At 53.8% G+C, this 7,200-nt stretch overlaps 1 pseudogene; it reads left to right on the forward strand.

The window, feature by feature from the left end:
• Window positions 1–910, forward strand: LOC127025960 (olfactory receptor 1020-like; annotated as a pseudogene).
• Window positions 911–7,200: the final 6,290 nt, after the last annotated feature.

A 7,200-nucleotide genomic window follows, 5' to 3' on the forward strand; every position in this document is an offset into this window, starting at 1 on the left:
ATGGAGAAAGAGGAATGGGACAACCGGACATCACCAGTGGAGTTCCTCCTGCTGGGACTGAGTAATGTCCCCAAGCTTCAGATGCCTCTCTTTCTCCTCTCTCTCATGATCTACATGGTGACCGTGTTTGGCAACATCCTCATTGTTGTGCTGGTGGTGGCAGATCGGCATCTTCACACTCCCATGTACGTCTTCCTGGGGAATTTCTCCAGTGTGGAAATCTGCTATACCTCCACTATCCTGCCCAGGCTGCTGGCCAGCTTCCTAACCAGGGACAGAAGCACTTCTGCTCGAGGCTGCATGACACAGTTCTTTTTCTTTGGCTGTTTTGCAGGTACTGAGTGTTACTTCTGGCCACCATGTCCTATGATCGGTACTTGGCCATATGTCAACCCCTGCTCTATGCAAGCCTCATGAACTGGAAGGTCTGCTCCAGCTGGTGGCTGGGTCCTGGCTAGCAGGATTACTAATGTCTACCATAGTCACTGGACAATTTTCCAAGTTACAGTTCTGTGGTCCCAATGCAATTGATCACTTCTTCTGTGATTTTGCCCCATTGCTGGAGCTTGCCTGCAGTGACACCACGGCGCTTAGACTGGTTACTTTCATCATCTGCTTCCTGGATGTAGTCTTCCCATTTGTATTCACATTGGTATCCTATATCTGCATCATAGCTGTGATCCTGAGGATCCCAACCACCATGGGTAGGCAGAAGGCCTTCTCCACCTGCTCCTCTCACCTCATCGTGGTCACTGTTTTCTATGGTACCCTCATCGTTGTCTCTATGATACCCAGGACAGCCTCACTGAGGCAGCTCAATAAAGCACTCTCCTTTTTCTACACCATCCTCACACCCATGGTCAATCCACTCCTCTACAGCCTGCAGAACAGGGAGGTCAAGGGGCTCTAGGAAATGCACTCAGAAAAACTGTGGTCTGCATCGAGCGCTCATACTAGTTGAGATCCACCAGGAATAAACAGGTTGTGGATGTCTTTTGATCAAGTGTGGACCACTCGTAAGCGCATATTTTGTGTACCAGCTGTATCTTTAGAAGTGCAGAATCTTGGGACTGTTTGTGGAATGAGAAGGGGGAGAAGGGAATCTGTGTCTTAAGGAAATACAGGACTGGTGTTGAAAAGTGTAAAAACGTTCCCTGGCTTTCTTCCTTCTTTAGCGTCAACACAATTGTGATCCTGTAAGTGGGAGCTGTTGAAATGCCACACCTGCCCAAGAGTGGGAGAAAACTTACTCTGAACACGCTGTTCTCTCTTCCATTACCCAGCCAAGCTGAACGGTGGGATTCCTGCATGTCTGGGATTCCTCAGGGCATCTCCATATTGGCAGTGAGAAGTGGGCAGCTGAATAAAGCCCTTCCACAGGACATGTCTAAACCCGAGTAGATGAATCCCATCCCTCATGTTCTCTGGGCTTTCTAGCAGAGGGGAACTGTGAAAGCTAGTCTGATAGGGTCAGCCCCTCTGAAAAAAAAACGTAGATCCTTCTTCAGAAGAAAGGTACACAAGCTGGGTCTCAGCTTCCCAATTTTTTAACACCGAAATCATTACTTGCCCCTTCTTTCCTTCTCCTAATCCGACCCCCCCTCCCCCAATGTAATTACTTCTTTCTTTCCCACTGGCTGGCTTAGATAGTGCAAACTGAGTCCTCCTATCTTCTTCTTTCTTGCAAAAGAGAGCAAGGTCAGCTCATGGGGCATGTGATGGGTACACTTGACCCCTAGCCGTACTGACTAAGGAGCAACAGGCCTCACGCCTGGTGGTGAACTTGTGAGCTGGTAAGCTCCTGGCTCACGTACAAGGGAGTGAAGGTGCCTGTATTGGGTTTGTGTGGCAAGGTTTTGGTAGCGGGGGGGCTACAGGGGTGGCTTCTGTGAGAAGCTGCTAGAAGCTTCCCCTATGTCCGATAAAGGTAATGCCAGTGGGTTCCACGACGGACCCGCCGCTGGCCAAGGCCAAGCCAATCAGCAACAGGGGTAGTGCCTCTGGGATAACATATTTAAGAAAGGGAAAAGAAGTTACAGGGGAGTTGCAGTTGCAGCAAGAGAGAGGAGTGAGAAGATGTGAGAGGAACAGCTCTGCAGACACCAAGGTCAGGGAAGAAGGAGGGGGAGGAGGTGCTCCAGGCGCCGGAGCAGAGATTCCCCTGCAGCCCGTGGTGAAGACCATGGTGAGGCAGGCTGTTCCCCTGCAGCCCATGGAGGTCCACGGTGGAGCAGATATCTACCTGCAGCCCGTGGAGGACCCCATGCCGGAGCAGGGGGATGCCCGAAGGAGGCTGGGACCCCGTGGGAAGCCCGCGCTGGAGCAGGCTCCTGGCAGGACCTGTGGCCCCGTGGCCCCGTGGAGAGAGGAGCCCACGCTGAAGCAGGTTTGCTGGCAGGACTTGTGACCCCGCGGGGGACCCACGCTGGAGCAGTCTGTTCCTGAAGGACTGCACCCTGTGGATGGGACCCACGCTGGAGCAGTTCGTGAAGAACTGTAGCCTGTGGGAAGGACTCATGTTGGAGAAGTTCGTGGAGGACTGTCCCGTGGGAGGGACCCCACGCTGGAGCAGGGGAAGGGTGTGAGGAGTCGTCCCCTGAGGAGGAAGGAGCGGCAGAAACAACGTGTGATGAACTGACCCAAACCCCCATTCCCCATCCCCTTGCACCGCTCAGGGCGGGGAGGAGGTAGAGAAAATCAGGAGTAAAGTTAAGGATGGGAAGAAGAGAGGGTGGGGGGAAGGTGTTTTAAGATTTGGTTTTATTTCTCATTATCCTGCTCTGATTTGACTAGTAATAAATTAAACTAGTTTTTCCCCAAGTCGAGTCTGTTTTGCCCGTGACGGTAATTGCTGAGTGATCTCCCTGTCCTTATCTCGACCCATGAGCCTTTCGTTTTATTTTCTCCCCTGTCCAGTTGAGGAGGGGAGTGATAGAGTGGCTTTGGTGGGCACCTGGCATCCGGCCAGGGTCAACCCACCACAGCGATGTTGCCTGTCACTCCCTCACTGGGCTGCTGGTTACTCTCTCCCTCCCCCATCATTCTTCGTTTAAAGCCCCCATTATGAGGGCAGCCATCCTGGCCCATTTTCTCCCACTATTTCATGGTCACTACAGCCAAGGCTCACACTCGTTTTCACATCCCTGATCAGCACTCCCTCTTTTGCAAAGATCAGATGGAGGTGAGCATCACCTTTGGTTGCCTACCTGGCATCGGTGCAAAGAGGTTTTACCAAGAGACCCCAGACACCTGCTGGACAGTAGGCATCCTGCTCTGCTTCCCTTCCAGTGAGTGTCAGGGTCTCTCAAGGCCCTAATGAGACCTGAGGTCATTGATCTGGAGACTTCCTTGAGTTGCTTACATGAGGCTTTGTCCAATTCCTTACCCTGATTGCAGTTGCTTTGTCTCCCACCGTGATATCACACCAGCAGGTCTCTTCTCTGACCCTCACCCACAAGGGCTCACCCAACCTATTCCACATCCCATAGAGAAGCTCCATACACACGAGAAGCTCCTGCACACAGAGGACATTTGCCTCCCGATCATTCCAGCCCATCTCTCCTCAGAAGCCTGTATGCACCATTGCAGCACCACTAGCAGTGTGAGTTGTCCCACCACTCCTCCCCATCGATTCCACTGATGGCAAAACTCTGTGATGGCACGTGGGACTCCAGCTCCTCCTGCCTGTACCCCAGGCTGAGGGCATTGGTGTGCCTTTGGGCTGCATCACCTCAGCTAGGGAACTGGGAACACGCTCAGGCTTCTCACAGGCCAACACAGTACCGAGTGCCCAAGACTGAGGAGGTGCAAATGCTCTGCTTGAGACCAGAGCCACGCTGGGGTGGATGGCAGATGGCAAAGTAAAGGCACAGAAAGAGGAAACGCTGCTCTCCCCAAGGCCAGAGAGAAACTGGCCGGGGATGTGCACCCTGGCAGGAGAGGGCTTTGCCGTCTGTGGGGTCTCTGCAGCCCCTGAGGGCCTGTGGTGGATGCCAAGCTGATCTCAAGGAAGGACAGTTGCTGCTGAAAATGTCCTTGAGTGTGGACATCCTGTGATCCAGGAACACTGTGACAATCCTTGGACTGTTCCTTGAGGGTATCATCAAGAGGGTGAGTAAAGGACTGTTGAAAGAAGAACCAGCAGAGTTTAGGAGTAGGCAAACGAGTGGAGATCTCGACGTGATGTCCTTCCTGTTCATGAACTGCCCTGCATCTACTGGATGGAGGTGGGTCAGACCTTGCCTCACTCCAGTGGCGAGAGAGTGGCTGGCCAAAAGAAACTGAATCTGTCTGAGATGCCATCTGGGGTGTCAGTCACCCACCCTCTCTGGACAGGGATGCCTTTCCTGTAGCTCCTGTGCTGTCCTGACCAGCCACACGCAGTTGTGCTCTACAGCCCTGGCATCTTCTGTAGCACTACAGGCCTGTGTTTGGCCAGTGAGTAGCTGCCCTGGATTTAGTTAGGCAATGTCGGGATGTCCGTGAGACAACTGCAGTTACAGTTGACGGCAATCGAGTATATACAGCTGATGGAGAAATAACATTTTAAAAAAGGACTGAGCTATCCCTAGGGCACATGAATCCATTTGACCAGCTGCCTCCCTCAACAGGCTGTCCTGAACATCATGAGTAGGGAAAAGTGCAGTTTTCCTCAAGGTGGGCATCTGCTGTTGGCCAGAGGAATTCCCCACCAGCCTTCAAGGTGATGCCCCCAGATGCTGTTCTTTCTCTATGAACTGCTCCGTTGTTAGAGTTTCCACTTGCCTGCACTTATCTTGGACCACCTCTGATACTTCCACTGTCACCAGGTGCATGCATCTGAGAAGCTCACTCCTGGCCTCCATCTCCATTAATCTGCATGGGAGCTGAGACAAGGAACTCACATGCAGATGCCTATTTTCTAAAATCACAGAAAGGCACACCTGAACTGAGGCAAGAGGAATCCCAGCTCCTGAGGGCTTGTGGCAGGCATGGGAGAGACCTGAGTCCCCTTCCAGCCCCACGACTACAGACCCAGGATGGGATGCCTCGCTTGACTTAGTGAAATCCTTTCTCTCACCAGGGGTAAAGGAGATTCCTCCCTGCCCCTGTCTGCGTATGCTGCTAATGCTGGGACACAGAAAGGTGACTCTCATGCCCAACTCTTTTCCGAATAGGAGAAATGCCACTGCTGGAAGGAAGTGTCTCTCCCCAGCTGAGGGAGGGAACATCAGGGATTGCTTCAGCCTGTTTCACAGCAGGTTCCCCTGGAGCTCCAGGGACACCTTGAGGGAGCCCAGAGGCGGCAGAGAAAGTGCTGCCTTGGGCTGGTCCTCTGCTGCTGAGCTGGGCCAGGCTCCTGGGACAGAGGGAGCTCACGGCAAGTGGGCAGCACTGCAGAGAGACAGCTCTGCCCCGGAGTAGCTCCTCTGCAAAGCGCAGCAGGGCTGAGGGCACTGCCTGCAGGCACCGAGGGGAGAGCAGCAAGGCAGAGAGAGGTTAGAGGCAATCTGTGGTGGAGGATGCTGAGAGCTCACGGGGAGAGAAATCTTCACAGTCCTTAACACGGTATGTTTCTGGCTGCAGGGCAAATCAGCTGCGGTTCCTGGAGGGATCTCTTAAAGCTGGCACATCGCACAGCCTGTGGGATCTTTCAGGAGGATTCTGACAGCTTCTCTAGTGGAGAAGAGGAGGACGTGCTGCAGAGCAGGGCTTCCCTGCTGCACCGTCAGAGGACAGGGTATGACCGCTGCCTTCTCTCAGGGACAGCTGCAGGACTGTGAAGCCAGGTGTGCAGCCATGGGTACCCAGGGCTGTTCTTCAGAGCAGGGTCCCTTCGCCCCAGGGGCTGTGTGCTGGGGCAGGGACTCTGCTGCCTGCCAGGGTCTGCACTCAGCCTGCCCAGGAGATCCGCACAGCACTGCAGGGAGAAGCTGTGGGTAGAAGGAGCAACCCCCGGCAGGGCAGGGCAAGGTCCTTGTGCTGTCGAGAGGGTGCTGCATGGGTCAGGGCTGCTCACAGCTCCAGATCATCCTCAGGACTTTTCAAGACGGACATCAAGGCAGGGGTTACCTCAAAAGAAAGGTGTCTGCCCTTTGAGTTTTCTCCTCTTGGCTGCTGAGTGGGCAGCAGGACATTTCTGGGGGGACTTTTTGACTGGAAGGTAAAAGCAGGCATTACTGTAAAGATAAGGAGCTTTCCTGAATCTGTGTTTTCCCTTTCCAGCTCTGGAGGCTACAGATAACACCAGCATCACCTTTCAAGTTTCATCAGGGTTTTTCAGCTACTCTTTAGTCCCTGCACTCAGGGAGAGGCTGCAGGGAAGAGATGGGAGCACAGGGGCTGGAGTGAGGTCTGTGAGCACTGACAGGCAGGTGACATGGAGCCCAGGAAACAGCTCCCGGCAGGGACACCTCCAGGCAGCAGAGACACGAGCAGGGAGAGAGGGAACTGCTAAGGGAAACCCTGTTGCCGGGAAGGTCTGGGCACCTCCTGGCCACCCCTGCAGTGCAGATGCCTTCCTTGAGCAACCCCCCTCATCTCTCGTCCGTCACCCAGCACAGCTCTCGGCCCTCATTGCTGTGGGGTCTAGGGCGGGAGTCTCCTCCTTGTCCAGTTGACCCGCAGAAGAGGTGACAGGCATCTCTGCTGCCACACGCCCATTTCCCACTGACCATCAATGAGGCTGAGGGATACTGTCCTGCGTTATCACCGTCTGGGAGGTATTGTGCAGAGTTGCATAAAGGGAACATCTTTCCCGAGCGCCAGTCTGTCTCTCTCCTTGCCTCTCTTGGCTGCTCTTGGCATTGCTGTCAGGCTCTCTGGAAATGGGAGTTTCAGCTGCAGAGTCATTTATCTTGTAGGTGTGTCCATGGGAAGAAGGGTCCCAGCTTTCCTCTGACCTGGGGGGCTGTGGGCAGTGCAGTCAGTGGAGCTAGGGAATGAGCTGACTGTCCCTTAATCAGATGCCATGCTTAGGACATTTGGCTGTCTCCTTGGGGTGTCCTTCCAAGCTGTGAGCTGCCCTCTAGAATGCAAATCTTTCTCATAGCATCTGTGGGTTATCCGAAAGCCTCACGGAGAAGCACAGAGATGCTACAATGGAGGAAATGCTGTTGGGTTGCTGAAACGAGCATAAATGTCTGTCCTGGGCTAGAAGTGGGGTGCTGCGATCTTGAGAAAGGGTAAGACATCTGCTCGTCTGCAGTGGATCTTTCTGCT

This window comes from Gymnogyps californianus, chromosome 26, assembly GCF_018139145.2.
Source record: "Gymnogyps californianus isolate 813 chromosome 26, ASM1813914v2, whole genome shotgun sequence".
NCBI classification, from domain to species: domain Eukaryota; kingdom Metazoa; phylum Chordata; class Aves; order Accipitriformes; family Cathartidae; genus Gymnogyps; species Gymnogyps californianus.